General features: G+C 36.1%; 1 long non-coding RNA gene across 1 annotated transcript in view; it reads left to right on the top strand.

Annotated features, from left to right (window-relative positions):
- LOC138823214 (uncharacterized) overlaps positions 1–26,822 on the top strand; it is a 231,183-nt gene extending 204,361 nt beyond the window's left edge. The window contains exons 3-4 of the long non-coding RNA XR_011370759.1: positions 20,729–20,998; positions 26,714–26,822. This is a non-coding gene — a long non-coding RNA (uncharacterized lncRNA). The remainder of the gene's footprint in view (positions 1–20,728; positions 20,999–26,713) is intronic.
- Positions 26,823–27,046: the final 224 nt, after the last annotated feature.

Here is a 27,046-nt window from a genome sequence, read left to right as displayed (position 1 = left end):
CCTCTCAAGAGCTAGCCATTCTAGGTTTGATCTTTCAATCTCCCCTCTCTCTCTCTCTCCCTCTGGACTTGAAATGATTTAATTTAATTTGGTCTCAATGTAAGTTAAAAACTCTCATAATGTCCACTGAGTTTTGTTACAGATTTTTCTCCTTACAGTATTTAGCCAGACCCACAGAGAAATAACTGTGTGTGTTGGTCAATTCTCATCAAGTTACATTATTTATATACATGAAGCTCATTAGTTCTGTTGGTCTCCTTGTTGCTTTAATTGGAAATAAAAAGGGGGTTCATGGCAAAGATTCATTGTATCTGAGGACTGAAGTTCAAGGTTACCCTGGGGAGAAAAATTCCTCTAAGACTCCATTTGCAAACTAACCAGCAAAGAGCCAGGCTGGAGGCATAACTCAAGAGACTCTTATCTCTAATTAACCAGCAAAACACTGGAAGTGGTACTGTGACTCAAAGTGGTAGAGCACTAGCCTCGAGCAGAAGAGCTCAGGGACAGTGCCCAGGCCTTTAGTTGAAAGGCTGTGAATGCCAACTGGGACAAGCTATCCCAACAGCATGGAGATCCCTGGGACTCAGCAAGTCTGGGAAATAAGGGACTATGGTGAGGAGCAAGAGGAGATGATGTCACATCAGCCACTTTTCACCTGCCCTTTCAAAATTAACCAGAGCTGGGAGGTCAATAGAAATAATCTTGCTTATGTAATGTCCATATCTACCTTCTAACTGGACAGGAACTTACATTCTTGCCTTTGTGTGCTCAAATATATGTATATATATATATATATATATATATATATATATATATATATATATATATATATATATATATATATATTCCAGCCCCTGCCTGCAACTGTCTCCACCAAGGGGCAATTGCTGCCTGCTGCCTTCTCCTGGAGAGGACCACTTCTCTACCTTTTACCCTCTGGCAGGAAGTAGCCAGAGAGTATCTGTGCCCTGTTTCATAATTATCAGAAGACTGGAATGTAAGGTTTCCCCTGGGAGGGCAAGGCAGGCTCCTTGCTCCTCTTGGCTAAGTCTCTTCCCAGTACCTTTGTCACCTAGGAAACTGGCACACCTGGATATCACATCCTGGGCCTCCCACCCCCTCAGGCCTCCTATTTGACCAGGAGGGTCCCAGGCCCTGAGGTCACATGAGCATCCAGGGTGGCCACACCTTCCCACACCTGGCCACACCTTCTCCCCTCTCCTTTCCTACTTAAACCCAGGTCAGAACTCAGACAGACCTTTAGGCCGTGCCTCTCCACCATGCATGGCAGGGGCAGCAATTCAGTAAACAAACCTCTTTTCCTTCCTGAATAGTGCCAAGGTGTTCTCTTGATCAGCTACCTAATTAAACCTAGTATATTTAATTTCCCTTACAGTGGTAATAAGGAGGAGGAAGTGGTAGAAAATAAATATATTAACTAATATACATGCTAGATTGAGATAATATTAATTATTGAAAAGAGAATAATGACATATAGTATTTATGGAAAGTTCTTTGGCTGAGAAAACAGAGCCTTTCAAATTCCAGAGACAAAGCTATAGAACCTTCGAAGGCCTGGTGGGAAGAACAAGAGGGGTAGAGCTTGACATGCTCACGTTGCTAGTTAGTTTTCATCAGAGTGACAAAATACACCGGAAAAAATAAACTTATAAGGAGAAAGATTTAGTTTGGCACATGGTTTCAGTCTGTAGTTGCTGGATTTTATTGCTTTGATTCTGTGGCAGCACAATACATCATGGCAGTAACATGTGAGAGAGAAAAGAGGTTCAAGAGCAAAGATAGAGAGGAAGAGTGATTGAGGTCTCACTACCCCTTCTACGACACCCTCTGATGACCTAACTTTCTTAGGTAGCACCTTGTAGTTTCATCACTTCCAATAACTGCAGAGGCTGAAACTTTCACCCTTAAGAGACAATATCTAAACCAGAGCCTTCATTATCATGTAACACAGCCTAGGCATCTCTTTCCTTAAACTTTGCAGAAGGGTGATGTTTTTGAGAGGGTATTTCAAGAAAATCTGTGCTGTACAGCTTTTATTTACTTCTGTATGTCTCTCAGTCTCTCCCTGTGAGGTGCATTGCAATACCTATCACATGTATTATGTAAGGTTAAGAAAGACCAAACAAAATACATGGTACATGCGATACTCCATAGCTGCTGATGTCTATTCACTTTCTCATAGGAGGAAATAGGTACAGTGTCACAGTGAATGTTTGCACTTTTTATCATGTTTACATTGCACTTGGGCTTTTCTGTAATTTTTTTCCCCAGTATACTCACTCAATGTGCTTATTTAAAGCAGATTTTATATTACTAATAGCAGAGAAAAAGGTATGTAAAACTTACAAAAGCATAAGCAAGTATTTTAATAAAAATGTGTTAGTAAATATAAAGGATGTCCTCTATAAAAATGAAACCATAGAAGATGAAATCACTCTATTAATTATGTAGACAGGAACAAAATCCCAGGTTATTTGAATAGGATGTGTTTTGTGGTGGTTGTTGTTTTGTTTGGATTTCACTAAATATAACAGGTCAAGTATGGTAGCTCCTGCCTAAATTGTAGACATTGTGGTGGCATGCATTTCTAGTCCAACCTGGGTAAAAAATACTGAGACTTCATCTCAAAAACAAAACTCTGGACAGGTGCTGGTGACTCATGCCTGTAATCCTAGCTACTCAAGATGCTTGAGATCGGAGGATGATGGTTTGAAGTCAGTCAGCACAGGAAAGCCCATGAGACTCTCCCATTAGCCACCCGAAAATCAGAAGTGGTGCTGTGGCTCAAAATGGGAGTGCACAAGCTTTGAGCAAAAGAGCCCAGAAACAGCACCCAGGCCCTGAGTTCAAGCCCAATCACTGAATAAAAACAATTAAAAAATAAGCCCCATACCCAAACTTGTGCTATGATGATATACTTTTGTAAGCACCCATGTAGGAGGAATAGGTAAGAGGTTTTGGTTTGCAACTGGCTCCAGGCAAAAAGATCTAGAGCTTATGTGATGAACAATCTTCAACAAAATTGACTGGGTATTATTCTAGTGGAGGAATGTTTGCAGAGCAGACACAGGCTCTGAGTTCAAACTTCATTACTGTCAGTGGGTGGGGTTGGAGGGGGCAAGTATTAATCTTCCAATTTGTTCAGGAGGGAAATTGTGAAGTGAACTTTTCTTAGTGACTCATTCCCCACAATCTCAAAGAATTAAAGTTTTAACCGAGTATATTTTAGATGTGACAGAAAATTATCTGTCAAAACACATACTTTCATATGACTTATAAAGAACCTCTTTAGAAGAATTATGAACATTTCTGTCTAAAAAATTTAAGCTTAAATGTGTGGTGGTAACAAGTCTCACATCTTTTGTTTCTATTCTTATAGGTAACTTATAGGTTAAATAAGATTATGCTTAAGTAATTTGTTTTCATCCTTAACTGCCACAGAATTCATGGGGGGATTTTTGACAGACAAATTAGTCAAATAGAGGATAAATGAGCAAAATGGAAATTGAATGGCTAGTGCTAAAGGAAAATGGTAAAATGACTAAGAATTGTTTTAAAATAAGAGAATACATGTTTAAGATGAAGAAACCAAACTGTATAGAATAGATTTTCCACTGTCCCAAATTGTTCATCTATATTTAACATGAAATTGAATATTTCAAAATTTGACATGGTGAATATTTCAATTGTGTTGTACATAAGTGGACATAGTACTAAATCTAATAGTTTTTTTTTGGGGGGGTGTCCGGTTGTGGGGCCTGAACTGTGGGCCTGGGTGCTGTTCCTCAGCTCTTCAGCTCAAGGCTAGCACTCTACAACTTGAGCCACAGTGCTACTTCCGGCTTTTTTCTTTTTGCTTATGTGGTGCTGAGAATCGAACCCAGAGCCTCATGCATGCAAGGCAAACGCTCTACAACTGAGCCACCTTCCTAGCCCCAATAGTTTCTGCTGTCTTTGTTCATTTTTTATTTTGCAAAATATTTCTGGCAGATACATAGTCTAGTTTCTTTTAATGATAGCTGCCTTCTATTGAGTGTATTTATGGTAGTGTATTTAGCTAATTTCCAATTAGATAGTAAATAGATAATTATTTTTATTATTTTTGCTTTCACAAACAATGTCATTCTGAGATTATATATACAAGTCCTATCCTGTTGCTTGTTGGTTACTTTTGGCCCCTAATATAATCTGTCTTGATTTATGTAGAAGGAAATTAATGGAAATATAGAAGTAGATATGAAACAATCTGCCTGAATTCCTTTGGGTTGTAACAAATACTAGACTGAATAGCCCCAAAGCAACAGATATGCATTTCTTACAGATCAAGAGGCTGGAGAGGCCACGATCAAAGTGCCAACATGTTCAATACTTGGTAAAAGGTTCATTTCCTGATTCAAGGAATTGGAACATATCATTTTCTGGCTTAAAAAATTCTTCGATTGCTTCTTCACCTGTACGTGTGTGTGTGTACATGCGCTCCAGATTTGAGGCTTGCCTTCAGGGTCTGGGTGCGGTCCCTTAAGACTAGTTCTTTACAACTGATCCACAGCCCCACATCTGTCTTTATTTATTAACTTTTTTTGTGATTAATTGGAAATAAAAGTCGAACAGGCTTCCCTGCCCAGGCTGGCTTCAAATGGCAAGCCTCAGATCTTAGCTCCCTGAGTAATGATTATAGGCATGATGCCCTGGTGCCCCACTTGTTTTCTTTTTTTAATGTCAACACCTTTGAAGACCCTTAAGCTCTAGTTTATTCCCTTTGCTCATGGCAGGTACTCTACCGCTTGAACCATACCTCCATTCTAGCATGTCTGTGGTCTTTTTTTCTTTGCTTTGTCCTTCTCATCTATCTGTCTGTCTTTCTATCTAGTTTTCTTTAGAAGTTTTTAACTAAAACACCTGTTATCAATTTTACTATGAGCTGTTAACGTTTGCAACAATGCTTTATTAATTTTGGATGTTTTAGTTACATGCTGTCTATATGCTTACATTATTAAACACTATTTGAGGATGGGGAAAGTAACTCAATGGTAGAGTCTTTAGTCTGTGTGGGGACTTGGGTTCAATTTCCAGCAAACGTATAAATGAAAAAGTGCTTGGTCTTTGCATGTATGAAATATCCGTATTTTAGCTTTGCTCCAGAATGACTATTTAGATGAATTTAACATTGTATTCTTTTCCTTCAGTACTTTTAAGATCTTGTTGTATTTATTTTTTAGTTTTTATTATTGCTGTTGAGAAATCAGCTTCAGGCTAATTTGCAAACTTTTGTAGGTAATCTGTCTTTCTCTTCTGGTAAATTTTAAGAATTAAAAAAAATCCATGATGACTTGCAGTGTGCAATGTTTGCCTAAGTTTTTATTTATATTTATCTGCCATTCCATTTCTGGAGGAAACTTTTGATTTGAGAGCTGAATATTTTTTTTCTCTTTTGGAAAACTCACAGTTCTGTTTTTGTTAACTACAAATCCCCTGCTATTTTCTCTCTTCTCATTGAAGAGTGGTAGCCATTCAATCAATTAAGCATATGTCATGGATGGAATTTTCAGAGGTTTTGCATCTTTATTGATGTGGGGTACATTTATAATTGCTGTGTTTCTTCCCTCTTCAATTAGGTCTCATTTGGAATTTATTTTTTTTAATATTTTCATTCAATGATTACTGCCGATATTCCATATTCCTGAACAAATATATACTTCTTTTTAAATTATATTTTTGTTATCTTTAAGTAGTTGTACAAAGGTGTTACAATTCAACATGTGAGTTTATGAATACAAGGCAACTCGATCTATATTATCCCTTTCATCCCCCACAATTACTTTCAACCCCACATATCCCCTCAATTTTCCTAGATATCATAGATGTCATATGATATTCATTGAATATTGAGAATGCATTCAACTCCACTTCCTCACTTCCTTGACCTCCCCAACATACCTCAAGTATGAGCTTTCTGGCATTCATTTTGTTAGACTGTCAGTTAGTTATTACATGATTTGAATTCTCCCCTGAATAAATGCATACTGTGAGTGTGCATATGTTCATGTGAGTTTGTAAATGTATGTGTGTATGTGTAGGTCTACTTTTTGACTTATATCAGGTTATATCCCAGTAAACACATCATAAATTAAAACTATCATAAGTCAATAAGTAAAAGAAATTAAACAATTGAATCAAGGCATAAGGTCAAGGCATAAGGTGAGTTTTTCTGAGGCATTACTAGGAAAAAAATCTGGACCATTTTGGATATATACAACATTTTCTTTATCTTCTCATTGCTTGGTGAACAACTAGGCTGATTCTGTACCTTGGTAATTGGGTTAGCACTGCCTCGAACACAGATATGCTGGTGTCTCCACTATATGCAGGCTTTTCGTTCAGGAGCACATATAGAAGTTTTATAGGTATAGTTGAATAGCTGTGATTTGAGTTGTACAGTGGTAGGAAAATCTTTGAAGAAAATCATACTATTTTCCATAGAGACTGTACCAGTTTATATTCCCAACATGGATGTATAAGGGTTCCTTTTATCTTCTGTTAATAACTTATAAACATTATCAACTCTTATAGTACTGCTATATAGTATTGCCTAAAGTTTCAGACTTGGAATAATTTTTGCATTCTTTTTTATTATTAATAAGGTTTTTATTATGAAAATACCATACAGAGGAGTTATAATTACATGAGCAATCTAATGAGTACATTTCTTATCAAGCATTGTTGCCTCTTCCTTTCTTTCCTCTTCCCATCCCTGCCCCCCTCCTCCCCGCACAAAGTTGTAAAGTTCCTTTTTCTGACATAGCATCTTGTGTATTTCATTGTTGCAACGGGTCCACCTGTATCCCTATTTAAACAATTTGTTTCTTCCCTTCTCCTGGCCAAATTATACCAACATCAAATACAGTAAAAACAAGGGTTATACCATGGGGGGCAGGGACATACAAAGCAACAAAAAATCACCTTATAAATATGTTAGAAACAATAGCAAGAAAGAAAAACCACTTGAGTCCTTATCTTGGAGTTCATTTTGCCTAACATCAACTTATCTGACCTTTTCTGCTTGTCTCAAACATATACTAGTTATTGCAAATAAGGGAAACCATGGGACCTATGTTTCTTTGGGCCTGGCTTACTTCACTTAATATAATTTTTTCCAAGTCTTTCCATTTCCTAACAAATGGGACAATGTCATTCTTTCTGATGGAGGCATAGAATTCCATTGTGTATATATACCACATTTTCTTGATCCATTCATCTACTGAGGTGCATCTGGGTTGGTTCCACATCTTAGCTATGGTAAGTAATGGTGCAGTAAACATAGTTGGGCTGGTAGCTCTAGTAAGGTCTTGTTTGTGATCATTCAGGTAAATGCCCAAAAATGGGATTGCTGGGTCATAGGGGAGTTCTATGTGGAGTCTTTTGAGGAACCTCCATACTACTTTCCAAATTGGTTGAACAAGTTTACACTCCCACCAACAATGCAGTAGGGTTCCCTTCTGTCCACATCCCCTTCAGCATCTGTTGTTATTAGAGTTCTTGATTATAGTCATTCTAACTGGGGTGAAATGGTAACTCAGGGTTGTATTGATTTGCATTTCTTTTATGGCTAGAGAGGTTGAGCGTTTCTTCATGTGTCTATTGGCCATCCTTTCCTCTTCAGGATTTTTTTTAATGGACTTCTATACTACAGAGTAAATAAATGAAAGGAATGTGAATGATCTCAGGAACAAGGAATGCTTATGTATTTGCGGGTAGGAGTTAACTTGAAACAGTCATTCTGGTGTGGGTACCATACCAGACGCAACCTCTTTATATATATATATATATATATATATATATATATATATATATGTATGTATATTCTGTGAAGTTAATATGACAAGTCACATATGCACAAAAGTCACAATACTAAATGTGGCGAACGCCTTCTCGGCCAGCGAGGAAGAACGACCACCACACCAGGAGTCTTCTCAGATCACGCTTTATTGGAGAGCCTTCTTGCTTGTAGGAGAGCTTGAGCGTGAGAGAGCGTGCACAAAAAACATGGCCGCTTATATAGGGAATAGGGACACGTGTCGTTCTATCATTGGTTGTCTGCCTTTCACCGACACCAGGTGCCACGGGATTGGCTGGGGACTCTACGAGGCTCGCGCATGCGCAAAGCCCAGGACCCACCGTCCCGCCAAGCACTGCCTAATATGGAGTTGTTTACCTCAAAACTGCAAGGAAGTGGGCGGCGCCTTGTAATGGCATTTGCCCCGGCTCCCCGCAACTAAATATTAAGTATAACAACAAAATTGTGTGATGCAAGTAACCTATTAAAATGCTTATGGGGCATCCATTCCATGTAGTTACAAATTATATAATAGCTGAGATTGTAGCTCAGTGGATATAAGATAAACATGTTGTCAATGGTCATTTTTAGGCAATAGATCCATGAGTATTTTTATTTGTACAGTTAAAAATTCTATAGACATAACTTTTGTAATAAGAAGATAATGACAATACTTCCAAGTTAATGCTATCATATAATTTTTCTTAATTGTAAGCCAGCCCTCTGATGTTACTATTAAAAGTTTTCCTTTCCTCTCTCTTTGGTTGGGGTACAAAATAGCTAGTACATTTTTTGTGCAATATATCTTCCATACATTACAATTCTTAGGTATTTTAGGACTGTAATTTTTTGTGCATGTGCATGTCTTAAGGTTTGAATTCATAGCCTGGACACTATCCTTGAGCTTCTTTTGCTGAAGGCTAGCATTCTAACACTTGAATCACAGCTTCACTTTTGGCTTTATAAGTCATATTTATTAGTGATAAGAATCTCACAGTCTTTCCATTTCCTAACAAACAGGGATATGTCATTCTTAAATTATATTAAGTGAAGTAAGCCAGGCCCAAAGGAACATAGGTCCTGTGGTTTCCTGTATTTGCAATAACTAGTACATGTGTACGAGAAGCAGAAAAAGCGAAAAGCCATGTACATATGACCATATAAGATGATGTTAAGTGAAATGAACCCCAAGATGGGCGCACAAATACCTTTTTTCTTTCTTGCTATTGTTTGTAATGTATTTATCATGTACCATGTGATTTTTTTGTTTCTTTGTATGTTCCTCCCCCAAGGAATAAACCCTGTTTTCACTGTATTTGATGTCGGTTCCCTGCATCTTGTATATACACTTCTCTAATTTGGTGAGGGGAAGGGAAAAAACAAAATGCTTAACTAAGGATACAGGTTTACTCATTGCAACAATGAGATGTACAAAACACTTGTTGAAAATGAACTTTACAACTTTGGGTAGCAGGTAGTTGTGGAGGTGGGAGGGAAGAGATGGTAGGGGGGAAACAAAGGAGGAGGCAACAACGCTCAATAGGAAATGTACTCATTACCTTGCTCATGTAACTGTAACCCCTCTTTACATCATTTTTACAATAACAAACATACCAAAACAAAAAAGTTTCACAGCCTACTTGGGATGACTTAGAATCACAATCCTCAGCTCTCAGCCTCCTGAGTAATTCAGATTACAGATATAAGCTACTGGTGCCCATTTTAAGGATTGTTTTAACATTAACTTTGATCCTCTTTTTTTTTTTTTTTAGTATATCAGACAATTCTGTAATACCTTATCTTATGTCCTATGTTTCAAATATTATAGTCATTATGTATTTATTGATGAACCTCCTGACCTCTTAGATAACTAGAAGTATTATTACAGAAGCAGGGAAAATATAGCACAGCACAGGAAAAATTGGCAACATGGAAAACCAGAGCTTTGCTTCTGAGAAGACCATAATTGAAAGTCAATGGCTTAATGGGGGAGAATCAATGTGTCTGTCAGCACTTTTGTGTGGCTCACCCATCTTGGGCCTATGTTTCCTGGCTACAAATGGGACTCTTGTGAAAAGAAAGAATTAATGTAGCTTTAGAAAACACTCCATTTTTGTCAGGAACTGTTTTATCACTTACATATATTTGTATACCATCACACAGATACTTTTGGCAATAGTACAACCACCACCACCACCACCACCACCACCAAACTCCCTAATTTCTCCTTTCTGTTTTTGCTATCATAATTGGTTATTCTTCTATTGCTCATATATCAAATTATTTCAGTGCAGAATATCTTTGGAGGAGAATAGCCAGCATAGGCCTGTTTATGCTCTGTGAGTACAGCAGGATAAATAAATGTTTCTGGGTGTTCATAAACTTGACTGATGTAAGCAGAGAAAAATAGGCCAGATTAAATCTGTTTATTGACGCGACATACACACAAGTGCATCTATAGAATAAAGATGAAATTATTGTTGAATTTAGGAACCATATTTGGTCTTACGATGTAAAGTAGACTGGCCTGGAACTTGAGATTACCTTGCCTCAGTCTCCTAAATTCTGGCACCACAGGCAGGTACCACCGAAGCATTAGTTTATTTATTTATTAGTTTATTTCTTTATTTTATTTCTTTATTTTTTTTTGTCAGTCATGGGGCTTAAACTCTGGGCCTGAGCACTGTTGCTCAGCTCTTCAGCTCAAGGTGAGCAATGTACTACTTGAGCCAAAGTGCCACTTCCAGCTTTCTGGTGGTTAATTGGAGATAAGAGTCTCATGGACTTTCTGCCCAGGCTGGTTTTGAACCACAATCCTTAGATCTTAGCTAGGATTACAGCTGTGTGCCTATGGTGCCAGGCTCATTAGTATATTTTTAAGAAATACTACTTCATCTTTTGGATCTTTTGGATTCTTGGATCAAGAAATCTTATGTTTTTATCAGATAACATAAGAATATATTACAGTCAGCCAGGTATTAGGTTCTACTTCCATTTAACAAATAACACAAAATATGACAATTTACCTTTTTGATAATCTCCGATTCTTTAGGTTTTTTTAAAAGTAAATTATTCTAAACTAAAAAATAAATAGCTGATTATACATAATTCAAGCCTCTTTTAAACTGCATACATCTAATTACATTTTTATTCTGTTTTAGATTTGTAAAGGAATAGAATTTGTAAAGGAATAGGCATTTTCCATAGAATGTTTTCTATATACATGTATTTTCTGTCCTGTGCTTTACCAAAGTGATTCATTTGTTATAATTTGCTAAATATTGATACATGGTAATCAAGCAGACTCCACAGTTTATATTAGGTATGACTGTTGGTATTGTACATTATAACTGTTTTGCCAGATGTAGAATGACATTTTTACAAGCAGTGTTATACAGAATGTTTTCAGTGTTCCTCAATTCTCTATGCTCTACCTGCTCATCCAGTCCCTCAACTCCATAGTCAAAAACTCTTGTCAATTTTTCTTCTGACCATAATTTTTCTGAGAAGTTGATGTACCATTTTGCATTCCCACAAACAATAAATAAGAGTTCTTATTTCTTCAAATCTTTCCCAACGTTTAGTGTTGTCAGTGTTCTGCGCTGTAAGCAATCTAATGAATGTACAGTAGTCTCATTGTTCCAATAACACAGACAACTAAGACATGGTATTCCTTTCCCTAAGCTTACTTGCAATCTTTAATATCTTCTCTAATAAGATGTCTCTTAAGACAGTTTTCAGTAGTTTCTTCATTGTCTTATTGTTGAATCAAAAATCGGGGGACATATTTTGGAAACAATCTTATATCAGTGGTATTTTTATAAACACTTTCTTGCAGACATTGTCTTGACATCTTTGACAGAGAATGTTTTAATTTAATAGGTTGAAGCTCATCTGTTATGTATTGTGTAGATAGTGTGATAATGTCTTAGATGTTGTACCTTCAAATGAGTTGGAAGATAAAATCTGAACTAGCCTTTCTCCTGTTATCTTCTAGGGGTTTTAGTTTTGCATGTTCAATTTAGGTCTATTATCTGTTCTAACTTCATGTAGGTGAAGGATATAAGATCTGTGTTTAAGCTAATATTTTTTCACAAGAATGTCCAGTTCTTTGTTCCAGAAGCATTTGTTGAAAATATAATTGCTGAATTGTGTTTCTTAGCATTCATTTTCTAATAACACTTAGTCTATTAAAGCCTGTATTTTGTTCTGTTTGATCTGCTATTTTGTTCTTTCACTAATTACTAATTCCTTTTTTAAATTTAATTTTATTGTCAAGTGATGTACTAATTCCTTATAATCTGAATAACTATAGTTTCCTCATGAGACTCAAACTCAGATAAGTGTCTACCAATTTTGTTTTATTCTTTCAAAATTGCATTCACTATTGTATCTATTTTCATCACCATATATTTAGAATTTGTTTGTTAATATGCACAAAATAATGTTCAGAGATTGAGATTGTACTAGTATATCTGAAAAGAACTAACATCTTGACATTTCATAGAACACACATATGTTTCTCCATTTACATTTTGCTTTATTTATTTAACTAGAATTTTTCCATTTTTATCACATAGCTTTTGTGAAATTTTTTTTTAATTTTTGGGGTCCAGTTGTGGGGCCTGAACTCTGGGCCTGGGCACTGTCCCTCAGCTTTTCAGCTCAAAGCTAGCGCTACCACTTGAGCCACAGCGCCACTTCTGGCTTTTCTTTCTTTTTGCTTATGTGGTGCTGAGGAATTGAACCCAGGGCCTCATGCATTCAAGGCAAGCGCTCTACCACTGAGCCACTTTCCCAGCCTCTGTGAATATTTTTCTAACAATATATTTATTTATTTTTATGCTAATAAAATACCATATTTTAATTTCAAATTCCATTTGCTCATGTATATAGGAAAATAATTTATTTTTGTATATTAATTTTGTATGTTAATTTACATTTGTATACATATTTTGTACCTTGTAACCTTGCTGTAATTGCTTCTTAATTCTTGACAGGTTTATTTTTGCCAACTTTCTTAGAATCCATGTATAGAAGATGCTGTCATCTGTAGAAAAAAGATAGTTTTATTTCTTCTTTCCCAATTGTGAATTTTAAAAATAATTATTTTTCTTGTCTTATTGCTAGTTGGGGCTTTCAGTCATAAGATGTCTTAATGGATTGATGGGTGAGAGCATCTTTGTCTTGTTCCTAATCTTATAGGGTAAGAGATTGTAGTTCTCTCCATTGGTTATGTTTATTGTAAAGTTTTTGGAGTTATTCTTCATTAAATTGAAGAAATTTCCTTTTATTCCTAGTTTATTTATTTTTGACTACAAATAGGTGTTGAATAGATTAAATTTGATGATTTTTTTAACATGATGATGTGTAGATCTCATATGATTGTGAATAGCATGAATATCTGGGTTAAATCCCCTATAATTGGTATATCCTTTTATTTGTGTGTGTGTGTGTATGTGCGTGGGTGAGGGGGGAGGTATTTATGAAAGTTTCTGGTCTGGAACTCTTTTCCATAGTATCCTTGTCTTCTTTTGATTTGGGGGTATTGCTGGCCTCATTAAAAAAGTCAAGATGTTCCTGATTTTCAGAGAGATTGTAGCAAACAGGTGTTATTTGTTTATTTTTTCTGAAAATGTTTACTTGTAAACAAATGTGAAACTGTATTGTTTTAGAAGATTTCTAGTTATTGATTACAATTATAAACCTTTCCAGATTATTTATTTTTTAAATAAGTTCTCACAGAGTTGTGTCTTTCAAAAAATTGATCCATCATATGTAGATTATAAAATTTGTGGGCATAGAAATTTCGACTCTTCCTTTATGTTCCTTTTAATGCTTATAATAATGTCCCTTTTCTCATTTCTGATATTATTAATTTTTGTTATCTTTTTTATGTTAGTTTGGCTTTAGGTTTATCAATTTCATTGGATTTTTCATAGAATCATTTTTAGGGTTCACTGACTTTTTTCCTCCATTGATTTTTTTTTTCTTTTTCAATTTTTATTGATTTCTTCTCCAGTGCTTATTTCTTTTTTCTGCTTACTTTGAAATTAACTTTGTGTTTTATTTCTAAAGTAGGAACTTAGAGCGTTGGCTGTTCACCATTGGTCTAAGATCTATTTTCAAGGAGTCCTAATTTTCTTAAGCTATGTTTTCATTTTTATTTTGTTTAAAATATTTTAAAATTTCTCCTGAGACCCTTTCTTTGTTTTTTTTTTGTTTGTTTGTTTTTGTCAGTCATGGGGCTTGAACTCTGGGTCTGAATGCTGCCCCTCAGTTCTTCAGCGCAAGGCTAGCGCTCTACCCCTTAAGCTACAGGGCCACTTCTGGTTTTCTGGTGGTTTATTGGAGAAAGGATGTGAAGGGTAAACAAAGGAGGAGGCTGCAATGCTTGGTAAGAAATGTATGCATTATCCTGCCCATGTAATTGTAACTCCTCTGTACAGTATGTGCACAAATAAAATAAAATAAAATTAAAAAAAAAAAAAGAGTTTCAAGGCCTTTCCTGCTGGGCTGGCTTTGAACCGTGATCCTCAGATCTCAGCCTCCTGAGTAGCTAGGATTACAGGAATGAGCCACAGGCGCCTGGCTCTGAGATTCTTTTCTGTGACATAGATGTTATTTTGAAGTGTATTTAATCTCCATGAATGTGGGGACATTTTTCCCCCTATGATTGACTTCTTTGTTGACTGAGAGTAGATACTGTATAATTACTATTCCTTAAAGTTCCAGAAGTGTCTTTTATGTCATAGTGCTCTACCTCCATGCATGTTACTTGTAAATGTGAAGACAGTATATATTCTGATGTTATTAGAAGAAGTAGTCTCTGGATATCATTTATAAACAAATGGTTGATGGTGATTTTGGATCAAACTATGTCCTTAGTTATTGTCTACCTTTTGGATTTGTCTTTCTCTGGTAGAAGAGTGTTGAATTTTCCAAATGCAGTATTAGATTAATTTGTTTTCTCTTGTAATTCCATCATTTATTTTCCTCACATAGTTTAGCTTTCTGCTATTAGGCACATATACATAGTTTCTATATTTTGTTTCTCAAGGAGTTTGTAATTATCAGATTTGTTCACACATAGACTCCAGAAATCCATTAATTACAGTTCAAATTACTTACTGTTGCTCTGGTTCCTAGAACAGTGTCTCATGAATCTCTGTTCTATAAGACTCTCAACATTTCTTTCTATATGATTTTCAGTCGTATGCATTGAGTTATCCTGTACTCTTCGCTCTTCTGAATACAAGCAGAATTATTGAGTTTTCAATGTGATTGCTTTTCATTTGTCATTAGGAAAGAGGGGTGAATTTTATATCTCAAAACACAGAACCAGAAAATGATAACTCATACATTCTACTTACAATGAATCTGGCAGCAATAGGATTTAACCCACAACTCCATTAATATTGAAGGCTTTATCCAGCACATTGGACTATTTAGCGATACTACCACACTAACTGAAACTACAATAGGAAGGAAGAGGGGAAATATTAAAACTTACTGGTGTAGGCAAAACTTCCTCAGTAGATTTCTAAGAACTCAGCTAATGGGAGGGAAAATTAACAAAAAAGGTTTCACCAAGCTAAGACATTTATGTACATTAAAGAACATGGTTACTAAGCTAACAAGACAGCCTACAGAGTGAGAGAAGAACTTTGCTGATTATATATCTAACAAGGGTCTAATAACCAGAATATACAAGGAGCTCAAAAAACAAAACACTCAAAGAATCAATAACCCAATTAGTAAATAGGCGAAGGAGTTACTTTTCAAAAGAATAAGTAAAATGGCTAAAAAACACATGAATTAATATTTAGCATTTCTAACCATAAATGTAAATCAAATCTACATTGAGATCCCATCTTACCCCATCAAGAATACAAATAAGAAATTCAAGCAAGAAATCAGAGAAAAATAAACCTATCACAGTATTTGTGGGAATGTAAATTTCTAAAACCACTATGGAAGGCAGTATGGAGATTTCTCAAAAAACTGAAAATAGAACCACCTGGTGAGACTACAATGGAGGGCAGGGATGATAGGGGAAAACAAAAGAGGAGGCAACAATGCTTGATAGGAAATGTACTCATTACCTTGCTCATGTAATTGTAACCCCTCTGTACAGTATTTTCACAATAAAAAATTGTTGTCAGGATGCAATACAGATAACTTCACATTTGTGTTCATTACTAAATTATTCACTATATATATATATATATATATATATATATATATATAGAGAGAGAGAGAGAGAGAGAGAGAGAGAGAGAGAGAGAGGAAAATCATATTATGACATTTGCAGGGAAAGGTTAGACCTGGAAAAATTATGTTGAGTAAAGTAAGTAAGACTCCAAGAGACAAAGGCTACATCTTCCTATCACATGTGAAAACTGGATATAAATGTAAACATATATAAGAACACATACAGTGCTATATGCACATATACATGATCAGTCTCACTGAAGTACGGTATACACAGGGATGGATTTCTAAAGTGGAGTCTCTTTAAGCACTCAGCAGACAGCTAAATAAATACCAGGAAGCTGAAGCACTTTTTGTGTGAGGAAGACAGTATTTAAGGGGAGAAGGGCATATGAGTAGAGGGAGGAATTACAGGTCAATACAGTTGTGATAATCTACTTATCCATGTGAAAATGCAGCTAGGAAAATTAAGAAGATTGATGAGGTTTGGATAAATTAAGCAGAGGGAGAATGATGGAAGATGCAACACTGATTCTTTTACTCAAAATGGTACATTTTATTCAGAAGTTGTCATGTGGAATTGAAACCACTTTGTACAACTGTTGGAAAAAAGAAATGAACCAGATAAAATGGAAGCTTGAAAATTTGAAACCAGGAGATTTCATTTTAAGCATAACTAACAGCTTGAATGAGGTTTAAGAATTATGTTGTTTATTAATTGTTAAAATTTATTTAAATAAAAATTATGGAAATAGCAAGGTTAGTGCATATGGATAAAAATTTTAATTTTAGCAAATTGCACAAATAATTACTTTTATAATTTTTAATGCTACAGCATTTGGATGTGAGATTGGCATGTATCTACTCAATTGGGACTTTAAATTATTTTTTAAGAGGCCAACAAAAGTCCTTTTCTTGATGGTAGTACTGAGGATTGAATTTGGGATATCACACTTGCAGTGCAGGTGCTCTACCACTTGAACCTTGAACAGTTTCTTTGGTGGTTATTTCTGAGGTAAGGTTTCACTTCAGTCTCAGGCTGGCCTGGGCAGAAGTCCTGCCTGTGCTTCTCTTTGCTGCTGTGAGTGACAGGTACCCACATTGTATCAAATAATTTTTCTGTCAACCCAAGTTGGGATACCAGGCTCACACCACTATGCCCAGCCATTTATGTTTTTGCAGAGGCTAGCTTCTGACCATGATCTTCAGATCTATGCTCTCAAGTAGCGAGGATTATAGGGTTGACTCCTTCTGTATACAGATGAGAACTTTATGTGTTTTTTTAACTAAAGAGGAAAATTCATGTTTTATGTGACCATGAATAAGAACAACGTATGTCAAAATTACTTCCCTTTACAAAATGGTATCATCACATTTTCTAATTTCAAGCAGTGCTATGTCTTGGACACATACTATGTCTTGGCTTTAGTTTTCCCCTGGCTGCCTACAACATTTGAATATAATTTCAAGTTTGGCAACTTTTTTTCCTCCTTATGATACTTATCTGCTTTCAGTGGAAGCCAGAAAATTTGATTCACAACTTCTTTTGTGACTCAACCAGGTATCTCAATAGGAGAATCCAAGTTGGAAGGATTTGTTGTGCTGAAGGGAGTTTTGTGGGGAGGAGGGTGGCAGAAGCATCTGGCTTGGCTGGTGGTAACAGATGTTTGATTTGGGCCCTAGAACAGGAGAGTAGCTGATGCCAAGAGAAGGTTCCTTGTATAAATAAAACAGCATCTACCACTTGTGATGGAGAGTGCCATGGAGAGAGATTTTCTCATTAGGCCTTTCTGTCATGTGGTTTGGAATGCTTTTTTCTCAAGTTTCAGCTTAAACCTGGTTCTCCAGGCCAGTTATTTAGTGTTCTCCCAATACATTCTCATTTTGCTTGACCAGCTTCAATCAGTCTCTATGGTTTTCAAATAGAGAATCTTGTCAGAGGTTATTTGTCATGGCTTTTTTTTTTTAGTTTATTTGTTTTACTTTGCTTTTAGATTCATACTGCTTTGTAAACTTTTTTCATCCAATAGGGGGTTTAAATGCAAGGCTCTATCCTGGCCAACTTGCCTTGTTTAAATGGTTCATTACCACTTGACTCATGCTTCTAGCTCTGCTTTTTTTTTTTTTTGCTGGTTATTTTAGACGTGGAGTCTGGTGGAATTTTTCTGCATTTTTGCATAAGTCCCCATTCCCAGTAAAAGTCTGTACCTTATAATTGTTTCAAATAAAATCCATATGGTCGCATCGGGGTTTCATATCTAACCATGATAGTAAGGGGTGGGTTCGCAGAAACAGGAAATTTTGTTTGGTTATCAATATTTCACATGTTTTTCTGGGCACATGTTAGCAATTGTTGCTCCAGTAGTATAGTTTTATTTTTCATCTCAGGTGATAGAGGAAAGATAAGGGAGGATAGACAAGAAATAAATACTCTCTTTGTGGATAAAATAAGGTACTGGCATATTGTTTTCTTCTGGGGAATAAGATTTTGTTATGAAGAACATAGGGCATATTTTATAAGGATTACTCAATTCCTCCTCTGCCATAGACAAGGGAGAATCTGGATTCTTCAACATAAGATTCTGATGTTGTTCATAGAAACAAGATTATATTATGAAGTATCAGGTTCCTTACTTAGAAGGGAATGGGAATGGGAATTTCTTATTCCTGTTCTATCTTGTCTTTAAGCTCTAGACATTTCATGAAATTGCCATTTAAGTGATCCTAATATGGTAGAGGTCTTATGGTTTTTGATCCAGGTAAGCAGACATTGAATGTGATTCTCTGGATGTATCTATATCTCCAGATTAATGAATGGCTGCTTTATTTTTTTTGTCCGTCATGGGGCTTGAACTCTGGGTTTGGGTGCTGTCCCTCAGCTTTTCAGCTCAAGGGTAATGTACTACCACTTGAGCCACAGCACCAATTCTAGCTTTTTCTGCTTATGTGGTGCTGAGGAATCAAACCCAGGGCCTCATGCATGTGAGGCAAGCATTCTACCACTGAGTCACCTTCCCAGGCCCAATGGATGACCTTTGTATCTGCAATTACATCTCTCTGATGAGTCCATGAAAATGGACTTAGTTTTAGTTTGTTATAGTTTTTCACCCTATACAGGTAGAAGCCATAACTTACGAACTCCTGACACTGTAACACACACACACACACACACACACACACACACACACACACACACACACACACACACACACACACACATCCTTGTGTGTATGTTTATAAAGGCAGAGAATAATGTCATGTAAAGATACATTGAAGAATATCTATTGATCTAATGAATCTCTAACTGATGTGTCAAATAACTGTTTATATCTGGGAGATAAATCAGATTACATTTCAGATTAGAGGCATAATAGAAAGCTTCTCTAATCATTGAATACATTTTCTTCATTTGCTGTTATCTTTTGGTTGCTCACCTAAGGTAGAGAGGTCAATTGATGCAATGCAAGGGAGTTAGGTGAACCCATTTTTTCCCTCTCCCAAATTAGGTGTTTTTCCAGGGCACAATGTCACTACTGGGATTGTAGTAAGAGCCAACAACCTTACAATACTCTGAATTGCCCATTAGGTCTGATTTTAGCTCTTATTTCTCCCTTGGAACTTCCTTATAGCCACTGATTTCTTACTGTTTATTGAACACATTATACATCTCACAAAAAGATGTCAAGCTGTAGCTTCTGTCAAATTTATATATTACTAACACATGATGGATGACTTTCCCTCTTTTTTCAACTCTTTACTAACCTTTATTTGGATAGAACTTGCTTTGGCTACCATATTTTGTTTCCAATATGCCTTCTTGTGATTGTCTTCAAACTTACGAATCTCATTTTTCTTTGCTTTTTCCTTTGTCGTTTATTTCCTTTGTTATCCAACATTAGTTGTTCCTTGGCAATATGTCAGCTTGAGAGAGGTGCCATCTTTCCAAATTTGGTCCTTGGCAAAGACTCAGTGATGGAACATAATAGAGAAACAGACAGCATCAATTCCAATACTATTTATAAAGTGAAATTTCAATGTAGAAAAATAAATTTGGGGAATGAATATATTGATTTCTTTCTGAATTTGCTGAATCTTGGTTATTGCTGCTATGCTCAGAGGTGAATTTAAAATAAAATTTTATAAATATAAGAACAAGAGAAACATACTCGGACTGTAATTCAGATATAAATGTAGTGATTGTTAAATAATACTTAAAATTTTATGCTTTGGGTGAGGTTTTGTTCAGAGAGAAACAGAGAACCAAGACAAGCCAGAAAGAACTAGGAGAACAGTATTTACAAATGTAAATTGTAAATGTAAATTCAGAACATCTTTTTTTTTATCCTTTCATTGGAAAAACAACACTTTTTTAAGGAGAGTGGGAAACTGAGTCTGGAAAGGCAGGAGAAAAATCAGAAGTCAATGTTACCCATTGTAACAAGGAGATGTAGAAGACACTATGTTGAAAATGAACTTCACAGCTTGGGTGGGAAGAGGAAGAAGTTGGAGAACAGGGGGAGGGAAGGGATGGTAGGAGGAAAACAAAGGAGGGTGTAACAATGCTCAATAGGAAGTGTACTCATTACCTTACTCATGTAACTGTAACCCCTTTTGTATTGTATCTTTAATTTATATATATATATATATATATATATATAGCAATAGGCCCGGCGCCAGTGCCTCACCCCTAACTACTCAGAAGGCTGAGATCTGAGGATCGAGGTCAATGCCAGCCCAGACAGCAAAGTCTGTGAGACTCATCTCCAATAAACTACCAGAAAGCTGGAAGTGGTGCTGTGACTCAAATGGTAAAGTGCTCGCTGAACTGAAGAGCCAAGAGACAGCACTCAGGCCCGGAGTTCAAGCCCCAGAACCAACAAGAAAACAAAGAAAAAAAGAGAGAAGAGCATAGTGATAAAGATTATAGAGGTGTGTACATATAATGAAGGATAAAATTAGATAAAAATGAATCTAAAATTAGCAATTTCAAATTAATAAACATGAGTTTGAAAATAGCTTTGGTTGAATAATATGGATATTTATTATTAGAAGGAAAAGATTTTGAGCAATACACATAATTGTAGTTCAGAAAGATTAGTCATAAATGTTCATGTCCTCTGTACTGTACTGCAATATTACATTGTCTTGTATAATTTGGGAAGACTGGAGAAGGGAGAGATTTCAGGTGCTGTCAGTCAACTTACAGAGTACAGAAAGTGAATTTCTAGACTTTTTTCTGACGTGTAATAAAGACAGGTCTGGAATAAAACCCTTCAGAGGTAGCAAGGCAGAACAAGATCATGATTTATAATAGGTTAGTGAAACGTAGAACATAATGGACAGCTAACAGAAAATTTCACAGGAATGACTATTAGGGGCTGGGAAGGTGGCTCAGTGGTAGAGCGCTTGCCTTGCATGTGTGAGGCCCTGGGTTCGATTCCTCAGCACCACATAAGGAAAAAGAAAAAAGCTGGAAGTGGTGCTGTGGTTCAAGTGATAGAGTGCTAGCCTTGAGTTGAAGAGCTGAGGGACAGCTCCCAGTCACAGAGTTCAGGCCCTACTACCGGACCCCCCCCCCAAAAAAAAATGGAATGACTATTAAGTCACAGGTGCTTGCATACAGGACACAACCCTGGGTATGTGCTATAGTTTGGATGAAGTGCAGTGTCCCCAAAGTTCCTGTGTTAAAGGTTTGGTTGCTAGCTAGTGGTGTCATTGGGATGAGGTGCAACCTTATGAGGTGGGACCTAGGTCCTTGTGGGCTTACTCTTGCAGGAACTCCAGCTGCTTCCTGTCAATCTCTGTAATTTCTTCAATCTCTCTAATTTCCCAGCCACCATGAGGTGAATAGCCTTCACTGCCATGTGCTTCTGCTATAATGTACTGTGCTACCATACGACCAAAGGCAACAGGGCCAAGCAAACATGGACTGAAACCACTAACACCAAACCAAAATAATCCCTTACTTCTTTTTAAAGAGATTATACCGGACATTTGTTACAGTAGCAGGAGCTTCATTAACACTATGGCTGTGAGATGGTTGGTGTTAAGTAAAAGTGGAGGGACATGCAGCCATCTCTGGGATATTCAAGAATATCTCAGACGAGGCAACATGTGCACAAAGGCTGAAACATAACAAGTTTTGGTATTTTGGAAAATTGCATATTCTTTGTTTAATAAAGTAGAACTTAAGAGCTAAAAGACTGAGCCTTGTAGAAATGCAGGCAACTTTAACCTAAAACATAGACTTGCATTGGATTTACATTGTAGAGAAAGTTTTGGAGTTGAGCGGGATCAATGAACTTTCAAAAGGACAGAAATAGTTGAACTTATAAAACAAGGGAAGGATCAGCAAGACTGAGAAGGCAAAGGAAATGCTTTTAGAGTCAGCGTAAGAGAGTTAAAAATATGCAGGTGAAAAGCTGCAGCAGCAGAGCCCACTGGCTGTACTGGACATTGATAAAAGTGAACCATGCCACTCAAGGGTGGAGATGGGAGGGAGGGAATGGAAGTGAATGGGGAAACAGATGATACTATGTAAAAGGAAGGAAATGTACTAATTACCTGGCATACATAAAGGCAACCCTGCTGGGTATTACCTCTAACACAACAATAAAATAGATAAAAAAGAAAAAAAGAATATGCAATTAAAAATTCAATTTAATTTTGAATACAATAAATTAAGGGCATGTCAATGAATCCCCCAAATTGTCCACTGTATCTATGAACCATTTCACCATTGTTGGCTTTTTGCTTCTCTTTGAAAGGCAGAAGTTACTTTATAAGTAAGATAAGGAAGGAGAAATGGGCAAATGGTGGAAACAAGTTTTGCAAATTATTTCCAAGAGCTTGCTTGGGACAAGAATGTGGACACAGAATAATTATACAGTTTTAAACAACATATATGTTCCAAGGAATATATTTGCATAATTTGAAGAGAGACAGAGTTTAAGAATACAGAAGAAGAGCCGGGCGCTGGTGGCTCACGCCTGTAATCCTAGCTACTCAGGAGGCTGAGATCTGAGGATCGCGGTTCAAAGCCAGCCCGGGCAGGAGAGACCGTGAGTCTCCTATCTCCAATAAACCACCAGAAAACCGGAAGTGGCGCTGTAGCTCAAGTGGTAGAGCGCTCGCCTTGAGCTGAAGAGCTGAGGGACAGCGCCCAGGCCCAGAGTTCAAGCCCCACGACCGACAAAAAAAAAAAAAAAGAATACAGAAGAAGAGAGTAGGACAATTCACCCTTCAAACAAAAGAACCCAAAACACAGATTGAGAGAATAATTGTGAAAAGCAGGAAGAGCCTCTTGTTCCACCATAGGAAGAGAGGAAACTGATTGGCTACAGAAGTAAATTACTTTGTAGGTGGGGTGTGGAAGCAGAATATGAGACACCAGTGTTGCTGTGGTTTAAACAATGGTCAATGGCTTCATATTTAAACAGGACTAAAAGGGCTATTGAGGCCCATAGAGTAGTAGTTGGATTAAAGGCAGATTTATAAACTAATATGATTTGAGTCTGAGAACTCACATCTTAAAAATTACTAAAATTAAAAAAAACAGGGCAAGAAGATTACTTACAGAGTATGTTATTTCCTTTATTGAATAAGTAAACGGAAATTGGAAGTACCTATGGAGATTTCTTTAACAACTTTTTCTTCCTCAAAAATTGTCATTGTTCACATACTATCATTCCTAAAACAGTGATGTTTTGTAATTACCTTACAGTAGCAAACAATGAAATTCCATTTCTTTAAGAAAAGAGGGGATTGCCATATTTCAAGCAGTTACCATTCAAAGACATCATGAAATAGTCACCAGCTTATTGATAATTATAAAGTTCAAAGAAACTTCACCACAGCCGCATGCAGTGGTGTACAAACATTGTATAGAACAATGCCTTACACATGAGCATCCCTCAATCAACGAGGAATGCAATTATTTGCTGGAAGCCAGAGCATATGAAGCAGCAGTCCCTGGCCTAGCCCTGCTCTTCGGTGCCTTCACCTTGCCCTGAATGCATCAGCATTCCCCTCTCCACTGTGGGCAGTGCAGCCTCAGTGCAGACATTAGCAGCCATTGGCAACAGCAGCTTAGGCATTGGCAGGGATTGTGCATGGCGGGGGTACCTTGGGGAAGCCCAGTGGTGATTTCAATACAGGGTATTGGAGGCCAGGCTCCAGACACTGGCACAAAAAGCACTGCAGGGATTCGTAGAGGGCAAATCACAGATAGCATGTTATTATCCAGGAACTCCTCTGTGGGCACCAGTGAGATATTGTCCACGACATCCCCAGAGGCAATAGGGGTGAAAATGAGGTAAAAGATTTTTGAGTTTTCAAAAAAATAGAGATAGAGAGATACTGTGCCATGACTAGTATTAAATTAAGTTGCTTGTTTCAGCTACAAAATTGGTAAGGACAGAAAAACAATAATTTCATATTTATAAGCCTTATGTTCTTTTTTTCACATCTGCTCTTGTTCTTAATGTTCCTTAATGTATTAACTTGGATTATATGATTCAGGCATATTACTATATCATATATTATACATAATTATATGAATATAATAATTAATTTAACAACTACATACCCTTTAGTATATTATGTAACTATCAAATCATTATATACATACATATCATTATTATAAAGATAAAATATGTACAATCCATATAATACATACTATGTAAATAATGTATACTAATTATTATTGTTATGAATTCATACTTAATTTATACTTATTTTTCTTATCGACACTACCACTACTGCTAAAATGATAAAAACTATAATGATATTCATCTATCATACAACATTCTTACCTATTATGGGTTGTTACTTCAGTTGTCAGTATTTTATCTGAATAATCTCATTTCCATCTCAAAAAGCTAAGCAAGTTAATATCTTTGTTTTAAAGACTGAGGAAACTTAAAAGAGACAACTATCAATAGCCACATTCGCACACCACGAGGAAACAGGACTTAACACTCTGCTTTGCTTTTATTGCTGAAATGACTTTCACCCTTTCCTGTAGATCTAACCTGAAGTCTCATGACTCTCCTTACTCTTTTGTGGAACAAATTTCCATGAGGTAGTGACAAAGAAATCCCAGATGGGCAAATAATGCTGTCAGAAAGAAATACCTTTGCATTGTCACCTTTGAATAAGAAAAATTGCCTAGCCTACTTAAATAGGTGACCTTGTATTAGAAAAGGATCATATTTGTGGCTGTTCAAATTAGACTGGTTGTAGCAGAAGTTGCAGTTATAATGCTATAGCATGTTTGATTATGTGTGAATCTATCATTCACACATAAGCCAATTTTTAAGATTGTTAATCTCTGAGCATTTTAGCCCCATAACTTTGAGTTATTTGTACTTTAATGTTATTGTTTGTATTAAATAAACTTAACATTTACTATTTATTTTATGCTTTCTATTCTTATTAGGAAAGTTAACATGATTAGATGTTAAATTGGAGAACTTTTCAGTACTTGCCCCTATAAAATTGTGACATAGATATTGCTCATAAGCATTAAGAAAGCAGGCTCCTACTCATCAGGAACACATGGGAGCAATAGAGTTAACAAAGAAAATCAAGTCAATCTTTGTTTTAACTAAAAATTAGCCATTTTGAGTGTCACTATGGTTTATATATTTTTAAGTTTAGTGAATAAGAATTATTTAAGTCATAGCTATGTCTCTATAATCATCATCTAGATTTCCCATTGGAAGAATTGTGTCAACATTAACTGTGTAATTTTGTTATTTTCCTAAAACAAGAATGGTTTTCTCATTGTTATCAAAACTTTATTAGAAGGAAATATGAATTCAATGTCTTTCTTGAAATGCATTTTAATTTTATTTTTCTAGTATATAAAGTAATTAAAGTAGTACTTTTCTGAGACATTTTATAAAAAGAAAAGCCAGACTTACATGGGAAGTTTGGTGGACTAAGAGGGATACATCAACAACAACAAAAGTGAATGTTTGTACCTGGAAATGCTTTATGACATTATCAGCAACAATATTAAAATTCATTTGAATAAAGTCCTCAAATTAATGGGTACTTAAGTCAGGTAAGAAAGTATTAAATGGTCACACACACCAAAAGGCACAGCAATAATTTGTCTCTTCCTTACTCAATCTGAGGTGTGTCTAATGACCACTCTTCCAATGCTCACAACCTATCCTCTGTTGATCATCTGCTTCAGCTCCATTTAGAACTAAATATCCAGCCAACCTAGCTCCTGGATTTGCCTCTAATTACAGGATTTGATCTGAAGGTGATGATGATAATGATTGATGATGATGATGATGATGATGATGATGATGATGATGATGATGATGATGATGATAAACAGTGGCCCATGTTAATTTAGTGCTTAACTGATCTAGATATTCTTTAAAGCGCTGAAATTGTATTAATAAATTTAATTTTCATGACACCTTTAACTTATAGAACAGCAAGTTGTGCTACAATAGACTCTAATCTATTTCCCTATCTCTAGTCTATGTGTTTTACTTCTTTTCAGGATTTTAGCTTTGCATTTTCTAGCTTTGTCTCAGTCTTCTCTTTTCTGAGGTGTTTTCATGGTAATTTGCTACTATGTTCTCTGATGTCTGCAATAATTTTCTTTATGTTCTCTTCCAGCTTCAGAGGAGAATATGGAAACTCAGAAATTTATAAACACTCAGCCCTCCTATGGCAACCCCTATCATTCGGTGTAATTGGACCAAGCTCTTTAAACTATTAAATGTAATTTGTGAAATGGATTTCTCCTCAAATATCACATTATGATTTTAATAAAATTTGTTGACTATGTATTCATATTTCCCGGATCAAAGACAAGAAACTAAATCTTAAAGACATTAAATCAACAGTTATTGACTGGGTGTCATGTGGGGGTAAACAAAGAGAGAGAAAAAGAGACTTTACATCTGTAAAATTCACATATTCCGTAAATAATTATATGATCTTTATTCT

This window comes from Dipodomys merriami, unplaced genomic scaffold (genome assembly GCF_024711535.1).
Source record: "Dipodomys merriami isolate MVZ:Mamm:240054 unplaced genomic scaffold, mDipMer1.0.p SCAF_12, whole genome shotgun sequence".
In the NCBI taxonomy this organism is placed as follows: domain Eukaryota; kingdom Metazoa; phylum Chordata; class Mammalia; order Rodentia; family Heteromyidae; genus Dipodomys; species Dipodomys merriami.
Note: the sequence above shows the minus strand (reverse complement) of the source record. Positions and strands in the feature narration are given on the sequence as shown.